The 15,256-nt window shown below is 35.9% G+C and overlaps 1 protein-coding gene across 3 annotated transcripts in view; it reads right to left on the minus strand.

The window, feature by feature from the left end:
- RPGRIP1L (RPGRIP1 like) overlaps positions 1–15,256 on the minus strand; it is a 99,399-nt gene that overhangs the window by 20,540 nt on the left and 63,603 nt on the right. The gene's annotated exons all lie outside the window — the stretch shown is intronic.

The raw sequence follows: 15,256 nt of genomic DNA on the forward strand, positions 1-15,256 counted from the left end.
TCATTCACTTATATATTCTGCCATAACATATTTCATTCAATAAGTAGTAAGTTTTCAAACAAAAGAAAGAAAATTTTTATCGAATTTAACCCATTTTCTTGTAATCTATTTTTATCTCATTTTTACAGAATTAACTAAAAATATGTATTTGTGTAATTTTCATCTCAATCCTTATTTAATAGATTTTGGTGTCACAAACATTATATGAGAGTCACATATGTTTCCTTGAGTAATAATTTAAAACAAATGATAGACTATGACTTAAAAATTAGATCACACTAAGATAATTCCTCGGTTAAATGTTTACATTTGATTTTAAATGTTTACAATTTAAAATTTGTTCTTTATTCCCCCTTACTAAATCTCTCTTTATTAAATTCAGAGGCATCCTACTATAAATTATATAACTTAAAATAATAATTAAAAATCCTGATACTAAGACCTGCTTATATAACCAACTTTTAGGAATTCATTGTCAGATGTAAATCAGTATGTAAATGCACCATAGTGATTACTATTTTGATATTTCAAAGTATATAATATAATTAATCAAATTGAAAAGCATAGGTACCCTATTGTAAAAATATTCCCATAAAGAACAATTTCCATTGCTGGCAAACCCCCTCAATATTTGATGAAGTAATTTTACCCCCTTCTTTCAAAAGACATTTTCTTTTATTATGTATTCTAAGACACTTTAACTAAAAACCTAAATCTGAATATTTCAATAAGGTTATTTTATTATTCAGTAGATTCACGGAAATTTTACTAGGATGACAGAGAAAATTCCACACCATTCTGTCTCCACTAATACAGGTACAAGGCTGCAGCTGGCAATATTACTAGGATTAGCATAGTATGATGAAATATTTAAAGGAAAATTTTTTCTAAAACCTAATAAATCAAATAACTGCCAAATGTCATTAAAGTGATGGTCTTTGACTTGAATATGCTTTTCATATTCAAATTTGAAAAGAAAGAGATGAAAGCCTGGAAAGGTTACTCGGTTTCAACTAATAACCTCAAGCCCTCTCCGTTCACGTGCATAAAAAATGAAGTTGGCTCTATTGTCTAATCTCACTTCAGAAAAGCCCTTCTCTGCTTGCCGAAGACTAACATGGTAAAGAAAGTATTTTAAATGATATTATTTTGCCTTAAAATGTATTGTGGTTGTCAAAATAGCACGCACACACATATTTTATAATTCTGGCTCAACTGCAGCACAGTGCATAATTAAGTCTTTTACATAACTTGTAATTTGACAAACTTAGAATTGTTATGACAATAGCATAAAACATTCCTGCTTCTGCACAAAAGAATCATTTTTAGAAAATAGCTATAAAAAGGCAAAAGAGGTATACATGGTTATTTCTACATTGTGAGGAGAGGAATTTAAAATTTATCACAGAACCCAATGAAGAGACAAATTAACTTTTAAATAGCAGGGGAACAAAATTTATTTAAGTGGTTTTTAAATTAATAATATATTAACTGTACAATCCCCATATGAAAACTTGCGTTACTGTAAGAACGAACTTGGGCTGTCAAATAAGCCTACGTACAAAATAGAATTCTAAATAAATGTAGATACTTGGATCACAGTCAGACAAACAAAATACCGAAACCAAGTAAAGCAAAAGAAAACCCACTGTACGAACCAAAAAAGAAAAAAAAAAGCTTTAAAATTATTTTTAGGATGTCTATCTTCTTTCTGGTCTAGATTTTTTTTTTCTTTTTTTTCTGTTATTCCCCCCACCCTGACCCAGCCTCATTACCTCTAGCATGTCCTTTTTAATTCCCTAACTTAACTGACAGAGTTATTAGTTATCATTTCTTTGTTCCTTTGATACTACATGAATCAAGCTAAAATAAATCCAAAAAGTGATAAGTTCCAAACAGTATCTATCTAGGGAAGCACACCCTGAATAAACAATTTCTAAACATTATAAATTTTGGCTAATTGGGCTAGCCAACTTATTTTTCAACGCTGGAACAATTCTGGTTGTTCTCATGGCTCTGTGAATCAAAAGTTCAACTAGATTATATACGAAGATTTTCAAGATTAAGAAGCACATCAACTGACTAGCAGACAACTCCAACTTACTGTCAGAAATGAACTCATGATCTCTTCTCTCCCCCAGTCTCATTCATCCTCTAGATATTTGTTATCTCAGGTGATGACATCACCATCCACCTGGTCACCCAGAACCAGGAGACCCTGGAGCCATTCTTGCAAATCTTCATTTTCACATCCACCATATCCTATAGATCACTCATTCCTGTTCACTTTACTTCCTAAATATTTCAATGTTTCACTGAGCTACAGAAAGCTTAAGATATTTCAACACTGTGTCAGCTACTGGAGATATAAACACAAAACAAGATGCGTTTTTTTTCTTTTTTTCTCATTTTTATCTCTAGAGAAACTCCTTCTTTATGTTCTCACATGATCTGAGGAAGGAACTAATTCAACAGTTTCCTAGTATTACAAAGTAGTTTTATAGAGTAAGAAGGGAGAAATCAGAAGGAATCATAAAAAATAACTGGTTGGCAGAACTGTAAGCAGACAGGTGGGTGGTACGAGGCTCTAAGTTCAGTTATAGAGGGACTATTATCTTGCTTATTGCATCACTGGTGTGATTATGCAGTACACACTCAAAAAAAAAAAAAAAAAAAGGCTCCATTCTCATGGCTGTAAGAGAGGTGAGGCACTCCTGTCTGTCTACTTGCTTGCCTGCAGCCTCAACTCTTCTTCTGGTGGCAGAGTTCTTTCCCTAAAAACAAATCAGGTATCACATTTCTGCTTGAAAACCTATTACCCTACACTCTCGCCATTTCCCCAGACCTGTGGTGTACTGTTAATATTGCTGAGCTTTTGCATCTGAAATCTTCTCTATCAGACAAAATTCCACTTATTTGAGGCCCTGGGCATGCATGTACTCCTTTTATGAGTGCATTACTGATTTCCAAGACTGAGTTGCTTCCTCTTCTGGGCCCTCACTGCACTTTTTAGTCACATTGTATTGCGTGGATTTGTTTACATATGTGCCTCTCTCTGTAGACTGTGAGTTCCTGGAGGCCAGGACCATAACTTATTCATCTTTTGCTATTTAACATCCTCTCTAGGATCTGGCTCTCAATAAATACTTAATGATATAGAGTCAAGGGACGCTGAATGTCCTCTATCTATTCAGAATATCTTTTATATATTGCCAGAAATATGTGAGGCTGCAATTATTAGTGTTTTCACCTTTAACAAATATTGATTGTATCTACTACGTTTTGGGAAGTTGGTGATTATTAACTGTTGAAAAATGTATAGAAATCTTGCCATTCTAGATTTTAATTAAATAATACTATTACAAACACCGATCAATTTTGTAGAATCTAGGGGTAGGGTATTGTTGTGAGCTCAAGTTCTCTGTATGTTTGAAAATTTTCATAATAAAATACTGAAAAAATTTCAATTAGGAGAACTGGAAGGGGTAACAATATACTGTTTCAAATGACAGCGACTGAAACATAGCCTTTTAGACGGATGCAGAGTAATGTCTGTTCAGAATTACTAGAGGAATACAACTGGTCATACCTCTGTATTACACCCTGCTCATACATAGGTTAGCCAGCCAGGACAGGCTTTGGGCTTTTCTTGTTTTGTTTCTTTTCTATGCGTGTGAACATGTTACTAGGTGTGATGCTACTTCTCAGTACTGTTTGTGTCCTCTTCGCCAGTTATCCTATTAGCTTCCCTAGTTAGCAAGATGTCAGCATCAACATATAAAAAGAGCATTTAAAATTTCTGATTGTGGTGAACAGCAGTAACAGAAATCACTCAAATAAGAACTGTGTGCAACTTCTTTTTAGTTGTCTGTATAGATGGACACTATACTTTATGTGATTGAATGATCTAGAAATGTGATGACAGCTTGTATTACTCTCAGAGAAAAAAAACATTAAGAGTTCTCATGATTTTGGCTCAGTTCCACTACTGCTTCCTGACTGACGTTATAATTCACATTTTAGGCCATATTTCTCTATAGTATTTACTTGGGCTTTTATTGGCATGCTTAAATTTTTTATGTTGTACTTCAGAAGATCATGCTGAATTCTTCCTCTGGTTTCAACCATCACAGCAGCCACAATGGGGTTGGACTGTTAGGCTTCTAAAAACTAATTCAACTTGACAGCCCTTAAACACAGTATTGCTTAACTGAGAATAGCCTCTGATAAAGGTTTGGAACTTGCTTCAGTCAGTTAGATTTAAATCTCACTATGGTGAGATTGCATGTGAGTTTTATTTCATTCTTAATTCTACAGTGAATAAGCATTTCTTTAACTTTTTAAACTATAAAGAAAATAATTTGGCATATTCAAGTACTCAACATCTTAAACAGATGTTACCTTTTTGTTGTATCTGATTTAAATCTTTTTGCTGTTACTGTGGAAGAAATAAAATATTTCGGATACAGGGAAAAGCGCCCCCTCCCAATTCCTTTCCCCTTCTTCCTCATTTCCCCCAGAGGTAACCACTATCCTGAAGTTGGTGTGTATCATTCCCAAACAAGCTTTTATATTTTCTACTATGTATGCATATATATATAAACAACATATTATTTTCTGTTTTTAGATTTTATATGAATGGTATCACTGTCTATTAAGCATTCTGCAATTTCTTCACTCAATACTATATTTTTGAGATTTATTCATGGTTATAATTACAATCTAATTCATTAATATTAACTGTTGTATAGAATTCCATTTATATTGTCTATATAATCTCTAGTCTATTTATTTCTCTATTGATGAACAATTAAGTTGTTTAAAATTTTGTGCTGTTACAAAGGATGTTGCATTGAACACCCTTTTATGTTTTCTTGCGTATGCGAGTGGTTCTCTTGGCATTGCTGGGTGATACGTATGAGAAAGTCAGCTTCATAGGATTATCAAGTTACTTCCCAAATGGTATATAAGTTTACATGAGTATTATTTTATCAGCATAAAAATACTTTGTATATGTGTATGTGTGTGTGTAAATAAATATAATTAAAGCCTACCTATAGGAGCCAAGGTATGTAGAACCTGGTACTTTATAACAAAACAATAGACACAAAATGGAAATAGAAGGTGATGATCTATGTCTATGCCCCTTAAGAATAAAAGTTTAATTGAAGTGAGCTCTAAGACAAGCTCAAAATAGTTGGTTCAAAAAGTCAAACTGCAGGGGGGCTTCCCTGGTGGCGCAGTGGTTGAGAATCTGCCTGCTAATGCAGGGGACATGGGTTCGAGCCCTGGTCTGGGAGGATCCCACATGCCGCGGAGCTACTAGGCCAGTGAGCCACAACTACTGAGTCTGTGTGTCTGGAGCCTGTGCTCTGCAACAAGAGAGGCCGCGATAGTGAGAGGCCCGCGCACCGCTATGAAGAGTGGCCCCCGCTTGCCACAACTAGAGAAAGCCCTCGCACAGAAACGAAGACCCAACACAGCAAAAAAATAAATAAAAATTAAAAAAAAAAAAAGTCAAACTGGGACTTCCTTGGTGGTGCAGTGGTTAAGAATCCGCCTGCCAATGCAAGGGACATGGGTTCGACCCGGAGTCTGGGAAGATCCCACATGCCACAGAGCAACTAAGCCCATGTGCCACAACTACTGAGCCTGCGCTGTAGAGCCCATGCGCCAAAACTACTGAAGCCCGTGCACCCTAGAGCCCGTGCTCCGCAGCAAGAGAAGCCACCGCAATGAGAAGCCCGTGCATCGCAAAGAAGAGTAGCTCCCGCTCACAGCAACTAGAGAAAGCCCATGCTCAGCAACGAAGACCCAACGCAGCCAAAAATAAATAAATAAAATAAATAAATTTATAAAAAAAAAAAAGTCCAACTCTCCATTGGTATTGACAGAGCCATACGTGAGTAGGGTAGGCTGCATAACGATTAATGGCGATCCTTACAACTTCTCTTCTTCAGGCTGGGGGCTGGCACAGTCATCTCAAAGACTCGAAATAAGTCCCCTAGACCTCACACTAGGCTCCAAAGCTTCTACTTAGAAGGAATTTGATTGGGAATCAAATCCACTCTTCATACAAGTTTTGACTGAAAAGTTTTTGATTTTTAAAAAAATAATAGCTTTTTGGGAGAAATAAGAGTAAAGAGAAACTTCAACTGTTGAAGTAATAATGTTTTTTCTTTTTCTTTTTACAGAGATTATTCCATTTTAATAGTTTTAATAGTTAAGTATTTATTTATTAAGTGACACCTGAGCAGCTGGGATACAATGACAGCATAAAACAACAAAAATCATACATTGCATGTTGAATACTCTACCATTATAAAATTAACACACAACAATTAATACAGAAGTAGTGATTTAATACATATTTCCGACATACTGCTTACTATTTCTGAGATACTTTAGATCCCTACTTCACTTCCCAAATTGGGAATTAACACACACACACACAAATAACGGTAATGTTTTTAACAAACAAAACAAGCCTAATCTAGTTTCCATTGGTGACAGTAACCTTTCTTTTCTCATTACGTTCTGTTAAAAGATACTACGTTGAACAAATAATATAAATAGTGAAAACTTCAGTGATGGAGATCAGACTCGTGCTAGGGTTAAGAATGCTTATTTTTAGAACACTGTCTCCCTTATATACCATGTAAATTACTGTATCTGTAATGGTCAGCAAATTACAGAAGTTTGTTACCGCATGTTCTAAAGCGATGACTGGAATATTTTTTCCTGTCCTAATACACCTGAGGGATATGACACATTTTCATCATTAAAAGTGGCTTACTATGGCAGTACTGTGAAGGAAGGAGAGAATTTAAAAAATGACCCTCAATTTCAGGTTATTTTGATATGCTATTCTACTTTCACCATCACTGAGAACAGATGTTATAGAACAGTGGTTCTCAATTTTGGCTGCACATCAGTACCACTGGGGGAGTTTTAAACAAAATTCTGATCTAACTGATCTGAGTGGAGCCTGGGCCCTGGCATTTAGAAATGTTTCCTAGGTGGTTCTAATATGCAGCCATGGTGAGAAGTACTGCCTTTCCCTAAAGCTGTGGTTCTCAAATTTTAGCACACCCCAGAATGACCTGAAAGGCTTGACAAGACACAGATTTCCAGGCTCCAGTCTCAGAGCTTCTGATTCCTTAGGTCTAGTGTGGGGCCCAAGAATTTGCATCTGTCACAAATTCTCAGGAGATGCTGATGCTGCTGGTCTGAGGACCACACTTTGAGAACCACTGCTCTAAACCAGAAAAGATTCACCCTTTATTTGTTGGCCCTTCCTATTTATAGAAAAGCTTCTACAATTCATATTAAACTGTTCTTTAGTTATTATTTAACATTTTAGTACAGAATGAGCTAACGAATTATTTCCTTTTTAGAAGCAATCTATATTCATCACTAAAAATAATCCGACAATATAAATCCTAAAAAGTAAAATATAGAAGTTCCTTGTTTCCACCCATTCTTTAACTCAGGGTTTGGCAAATTTTTTTCTGTAAGGGCTAGACAGCAAATATTTTTCACATTCCAGGCTATATGGTCTCTGTTGCAAGTACTCAACTCTGCTCTCGTACAGTGAGGTGGCCACAGACAATATGTAAATGATGAGTGTGCTGTGCTCCAATAAAACTTTATTTATAAAAATAGGTAGAGGGCTGGATTTGGCACGTGGGCCATAGTTTGCTGACCCTTGCCCTGACCCATGTCCCAGAGATACTCATTGCTAACAGTATTTGGATTATATACTTCCAGACATTTTCTTTGCTTACATAAACCTAAATGTTATATCTGTATGCTCATATAAAAATACATATGTATGGATCCAGCAATCCCACTCCTGGGCATATACCCAGAGAAAACCATAATTCAAAAAGACACATGCACCCCAGTGTTCATTGCAGCACTATTTACAATAGCCAGGTCATGGAAGCAACCTAAATGCCCATCGACAGATGAATGAATAAAGAAGTTGTGGTACATATATACCATGGAATATTACTCAGCCATAAAAAGGAACGAAATTGAGTCATTTGTTGAGACGTGGATGGATCTAGAGACTGTCATACAGAGTGAAGTGAGTCAGAAAGAGAAAAACAAATATTGTATATTAACACATGTATGTGGAACCTAGAAAAATGGTACAGATGAACTGGTTTGCAGGGCAGAAGTTGAGACACAGATGTAGAGAACAAACGTATGGACACCAAGGGGGGAAAACTGCGGTGGGGTGGGGATGGTGGTGTGCTGAATTGGGCGATTGGGATTGACATGTATACACTGATGTGTATAAAACTGATGACTAATAAGAACCTGCAGTATAAACAAACAAACAAAAAAAACAACTAATACTAAACTTTCTTTGGGTTATTTGTATGGAAATATGTTAACATAAATGTTTCTGACATTACATGAAATTTCTAAAAATCTTATATGTTCTGGTATAATGTTATAAGTCATAATTCTAGTTATTACTTTAGAATGTATATCTCAGAAATAACTAAATTTCCTTGTCAATTGCATTATCATGAACTTTCATCAAATTTTTAACTGTGGTCATTTTAAGTCTTTTGTCATTTACAGACAGTTCTGGGTGTACTCTGTTGCTTTTGCAAAAATGTTCCTATAAAAGGGTTTCATCTTCAAGGAATTCATGGCAAAGACTCTGACAAGTACAGGTTTCTGGTAACTGACTATACTGCTGAACTGAATGAATAAGCATTTTCAGAACTCTAATGGAAAACTGATGAATTCATAGAAGTGCTAACAAAAGATCAAGATGAAAAAAAAATTAATTACATGGGACTGAGTGAACTGATGAGGATGATTATAATTTTTGTGACTTTCTGTTTGAATAAAAAAAATATATATCCCACAAGGACTCAGAGGCAAAAAATATACAAATCAATTATCACTGCAAAGTAAAGGAGCTGTTACAGTGGAGGATTCCTGGACTGAATGTCACTATTATGACACAGTATGAGTGTGTTTCATGTTTGGTAATTGCAATCATTGTTGCTTTTGTTGTGGTCATCCATTTACAATGCTTGGCGTCAGTTTATTTATCTCTTGTAAAAATAAAACGCAGTGTGTGTGTGTGAAAAAAAAATACATATGTATGTATGTACAAATATACTATGTATGAACAAATATACCTTTTTGTTTGTTTCTTTTTAAGTGGAATCATCAGTGAGGTATTTCTTATTCATAAATTTGACATGAAGTATGATATGAGGAAACAGTAATTTCTACACATTTTGTGTAAAAATGTTCTGTACAAAAGCACTTAATCTGGAAATGTCTGTATTAGCAAAAACTGATAGAAACCAAAGGGTCCACCAAAAGGTGCTTATTTAAATAAATATGGTACAGCTATACAATGTAATATTATGCATATGCAAAAAAAGAAATAGAGTATACTGCTATGGAAAGATGTCCGTGGTATATTAGTAAGAGATAATTAAGTTACAAAATATAAAAAATAGTTTTAAAGGCAATCAATATCAGGAGAGTAATCCAGCATTTCTGGTCATCTAGCTTAAGCTTCCGTATGTAAAACAGTGGGAGGGGCTTACTCTACCCACTGATAGGATATCATCTTTGATTCTGAAGTGATTTAACAACGTGTAATACATGAGTGCTAAAAGTGGTGAGCTGCTTTATGCATTTTGCTTTTCAAAGCTTTAAAACATATTTTGCTGGACATCATTACTGCGATCACCTGGGAATGCCAGCTCATGTAGTTCAAGAGAACCTGGCATCTGGGTGGAACTGAATTTCAGTCCGATTGAATATGGCAGCTTTTACAAAACTGCTATTAGTAGGAATGGAGAAAGATGTAAATGTGCATTGCACAAAAAAGATCATTACTCTTTAGCCTGTGATCTCCCATTCTCACCTGTGGGCACACTTTAAGAAATCTGTGAGTTGAAGGCAATATATTTAGTTGTAAAAATTGAGAGCTGCATTGCTTAAATGGTAAAATTAGTAATAATGTGAAAGAAGGATTGATAATTCTTTTTTTTTTAATGCTATGGCAGATGCAAACTTTCGGTTTTGATGTCTATTTTGAGGACCTAAAACAAGGCTTTTAATCAATGTATTATACATCAAATTGATACTGTTAACTTCTGATTATTCAAATTAATAAAATATTCATAGAGAAATGTCCAAAGTTTTACATTTCTCAGACTCCCCACCCCCAGTAATTATCATGCCTAGAAGCTTTTTAGTAAAAGCAGCAGTCATCAGGCTGACGGAACCTGACAGGCCAGCAAGGCCCAATTACACTGGTGCTCTGTGGCACTTTGATGTCCTGGAAACGAAGAGAGATAGGGGCAAATTGGGTGGCACATTATGTTAATGACTTGATTTAATCCAGCCACTAAACTTTGTGTAGTCTGTTAAAAAAGATGCTAACATTAATTATGCCACCTTGGAAAGGAAAGGAGGGGACAAGCATTTCATTCTGACAAAGTGAAGCTCATAAATGTTGTAAATGAAATGAAACAAAATGAAGTAATCTATGATTAATTATACATCACAGACATGAAGAAAAGAGGAAGAACCAAGTAATATGTCTGAGTCCTGGGAAATCTGTTAGATTCCTTTTAAGGATCAACATTTCTAAAAAATAACTATGAGCTGTCAGATTCTGTAACATGAAAAAAAGAAACTGAATAATCTTAAATTGCTTACACAGTGTAGTAGATAATTGAAATTCATAGGGTAATTGGCATAAATGATGTTTATCTAGGACACTACTCTCACTCTCAATTTTGTGACATTATAGCTATAGGTAAAGGCAATTTAAAAAATTTCTACAAAGTGGAGGTAACCACAGAGTGGGGTTATTTAATTACTTTTTAACTAGTCCCTGTGCCTCTAATCTATTCTTTACTTTATTGATAGCAGGATCTTTTAAAATGTGATTCAAGAGTGCAAGCTCCACAAGAGCAAGAGACTTATTTCTCTTATTCACTGCTAAATTCCCAGTCCCTAGAATAAGGCTCGGGACAGACAATGCTCACTACCTGTTTAACGAATGACTGATCTTCTTCCTCCTCCCTTAAAAATCCTCATTGGCCGCTCGTAGAACTTCAGGATAGACTTCAACCTCCTCAGATAACACACAGAAGCCTCAATGCTCTGGACATGACTATCTTTTCAGCATATTCTCCTGGGGATCCCCATGTGTGCCATAGGCTTGGCCCATCCTAAAACCGCTCTGATTCTCAGAACAAGCCATGCTCCACATTCTCTCAAATTCTTATGCTTTTGTTTCTTTGGCCTATAATGTCCCCTCCTCTGCTTCCACTAATTCTTAATCATCTTCAAGTCTTGGCTCAAGCTTCACTGACTCTAGGAAGCCATCCTTGATGAGGGTCCCTCATGCTGAGTTAGGCACCCCTCCTGAAGGCTCCCACAGCAGCTGTGCATTCCATTCTCCTAGCGCTGACCACTGCATTGTAATTGTGTTTGCCCTAGATTGTGAATTTTTTGAGGCTAGGGATTGTTTCTTGTATGATACACAGTAGATGCTAATGAATAAAGAATTGCTGTGAGAACGATAAGGAGATATTACATAGCATGTGCTTAGCACATATTAGACACTCAGTAGTATCTTCCCTTCCAAAGAAAGCTATGTATTCCTGTCCTGAGATTTCTACCTGAAGCAGTTCTTAAAGAGGAGACAAAAGAAGAAACTAATGAGCCACAAGTATTTTTGTGCTTAAAAGTTACTATCAACAATCAGATAAAACGACATCCTGTGTCTCCTGGTATCATGCACTGAAAAGGACACAGCATTGCTCCTGTAGTATTCCTACCAAAACGAATAACCTGAATCACACAAATCCAAATTGAAGGACATTTTACAATATAAATGGCCTGCATTCCTAAAAAATGTCAATGTTATGAAAGACCAACTCAATGGAAGGCTGAGGAACCATTACGCATTAAAGGAGGCTACAGAGGAATGAAAACTAAATGCAATGTGTGATCTGGATTTGATCCTGGACCAGATTAATAACATGCTATAAAGGATAATACTGGGACAACTGGCAAAATTTTAATAAGAACTGTAGATTACAGTATTATTATTCTGAAGTATTTAGGGGTAAAGGGGCATGACCTCTGCAACTATCAAATGATTCATTACAACTATGTATGTAAGAATGTGTGTTTATGATGTATACATACTGCATATAAGCATATATAGGAGAGAGAAGAGCAATGATTAAAAAAAGAGTATGAACAAATGTTAACAACTGATGAATCTGAGTGAAACGTATTCAGGGGTTCTTTGTACTGCTTATGGAATCTGTAAAGAAAAAGGTTCCATGACTCATATCAAACGATTTGCAGAAGTAGCACACAGAAAAACTGGAACAATCACTAGAAAATGCTGTATTTCAACATTATGATGATCTCTTATTTTGTTTCTGTGCTTACAGATTATACTATTTTACTGTATTTGTTATATAATTTAACAAAACCAAATTTCACCTATGAACATAAGATTCTGGTCATTACCTTCTACTAAAAGTAGAATTTTTAAAACCACATGGGAGCTGATTAATGGCTACCAAGGCACAAAGCATTGCTTAAAATAGCCGCTTGCTTTAAACGATATTCACACTTCTGAGACAGCATCTAAAACCATTATAGGAAATCACATTTTGGAATGGTAGTGAAGGCTGTATTAGGCTGTAGCAAAGTAACACAAATTACTTTTCTGGAAGTAATAAGGAAAAAACCCAGTTTACTACAAAGGAAAAATATATGTGTACATTAGAATTAATTGAATATTTTAGAGGAACAGCTCTTTCACTAAACTTCTTGGTTAAATCAAAGTTCTTTACTCTTAGTTAAGAGCACTGTATAACTGCACTGAGATGCTAGCAATGTTGTCAATATATACATGATTCTGTTGAAAGTCTGATATAGGACTTCTCAACCTCAGCACTATTGACATTTTAGGCCAGATAGTTCTTTGTCGTGGGTCCTATGCTTTGCTGCACGTTTAGCAGCAGCCCTGACTTCTAACCACTAGATGCCAGTAGTAGTCTCTCCCAGTGTGACAACCAAAAATGCCTCCAGACGTTGCCAAAACGTCCCTTGGGTGGCAAAACTGCCCCCAGTTGAAAATCACTGGTCTAAGATGACATAATTTAGATAGCATTTCTCCATACTTTGAAAGTTACTCTTAGATGATGAATACAATGTTTAGAAAATAAAATTAACTGTTGCAATGTCTCCCTAGTGTCTCTTGGATAAAATCCAAAACATTTAGTCTTCACCATTGTAACTGAAGTCTTCTATCCCTTTCTACAGAAAGGCTTCTCCAGTTAGTGTATTCTTGACTTCTGAAACATAATGTGCATCCCTGCCTGCAGTGAAAATGCACATGATTTTCTCCCTGCTGCCATATATCCACATCTTTGAGTTGTCACAGTTAAAGCAGGACACTCCTTTCTACTGTGTGACTGGACACAGCTAAATGGGTCAAAGGAGCACAACTGATAACGATGGACCCAATCCAGAGGCTAGACGTGGCTCATCAGATCCTTCTCCTTGGGGCTGGGTGTTCTGTGTGGCTATCTTTGGGCAGTAAGCAAGTGAAGCAGAAAAAGTCAGCTTAAAATGAGAAAAAGCAGACACGAAACTATGAGAAAGGGTGGGTGAGCCAGCTTGTGGGCATAACCTTAATGAAGTCTATTGAAAAATCACTCCAAATTTCTCCTTCCTCTGAACTTCCTTAATTAGTGGCATGATTGTCAGCAAGTCACCTTATTTCAAAATCTCAGTTTACTCATTTGGAAAATGAGGAGGATAGGTCCCAAACAGCTTTATTCTTTAGCTCAAATATCTGACTATTAATTATTGGTACTGTCTCCTGACATTGTTTTATATTGTAATTTAACTGCTGAATTACTACTTGACTTTTTCATGAAAACATCTTCCCAATGAATGTAATGTTTCCTGAGGGCAGGGCCAGAACACTATATCTACCTCCTTATGGAAGAGTGATCACAAACTGCAGATGGTGAATCCCTGGGAATCGCTGAGTTAAAACAAGAGAGATGAGTGCTGTTTGTAGATTGGCTAGATAAATATACCCCTTGGTACTAGTCCTGTAGACCCTAGGGCTGATTCAGTATCTCATATTGTTATGTTCAAAAGGCTAAACAATATAGCCTTTCAAAAATCGTGATGAAAGTAAGCAGAGTCTTGCAGAACTATTGAGAAAGAAATGTGAACCATGTGAGAGAGATATCTGAATCAAGCTTGCAGGCTTACTACTCTTGATGTAATGAATGGAGTATTCTTAATAAAATGATGTGATGGTTAAATTTATATGCAACTTGTTTGGGCCACGAGGTACCCAGACATTTGGTCAAACATTATTCTGGGTAAGTCTGTGAAGGTGTCTCTGGATGAGATTAACATTTGAATTGGCAGACTGAGTAAAGCCGATTATAGTCTCTAATGTGGATGGGACCTCATCCAATTAATTGAAGACCTGAATAGAACAAAAAGGCTGAGTAATAGGGAACTCTTCCTGCCCGGCTGCCTTGAGCTGGGACATTGGTCTTTTCTTGCCCTTGAACCGAACTGAAACATCTACTCTTTGTAGGTCTCCTGCCTGCCTGCTTTAGGACAGGAACTCACACCATGGGCTCTCCTAGTTCTGAGGTCTTCCAACTCAGACTGGAACTAAGCCATTGACTTCCTTGGGTCTCCAGCTTGTAGACTGCAGATCTTGGGACTCCATATTCTCCATAATCACGAGAGACAATTCCTTTTAGTAACTTTCTTTCTCTCTCTATATAAATTTATCTTATTGGTTCTGTTTCTTTGGAAAACTGACTAATACAAATGGCTAGACAGCTAAATTCCACACAAGAGGCTCATTTTCCCATTGATTCCCATTATCAAAAATTTCCAGTAGAGGGTAGAGAATTTCTATTCACTGAAATAATTTGATTTATTTTGATAAAATAATTTAACAATTTCAGATTTGACAAAGCAAACGAATTAAACTGAATTGAACTAAATGCTATAATTAAGTCTTCAGGCAACCATATGCAAGATTCCTTTTTTAATTTATCACTTTTGAGCAATAATGATTCCATATATCAGTACACTATATGTTAGATGATGTTATTATAATAATTATATAATAATAATTATAATGAAACTTTGGACAGATGAGTTGTTCTGTTTATATTTATAATCA

The sequence above is a fragment of the Globicephala melas genome, chromosome 19 (genome assembly GCF_963455315.2).
Source record: "Globicephala melas chromosome 19, mGloMel1.2, whole genome shotgun sequence".
Lineage (NCBI taxonomy): Eukaryota > Metazoa > Chordata > Mammalia > Artiodactyla > Delphinidae > Globicephala > Globicephala melas.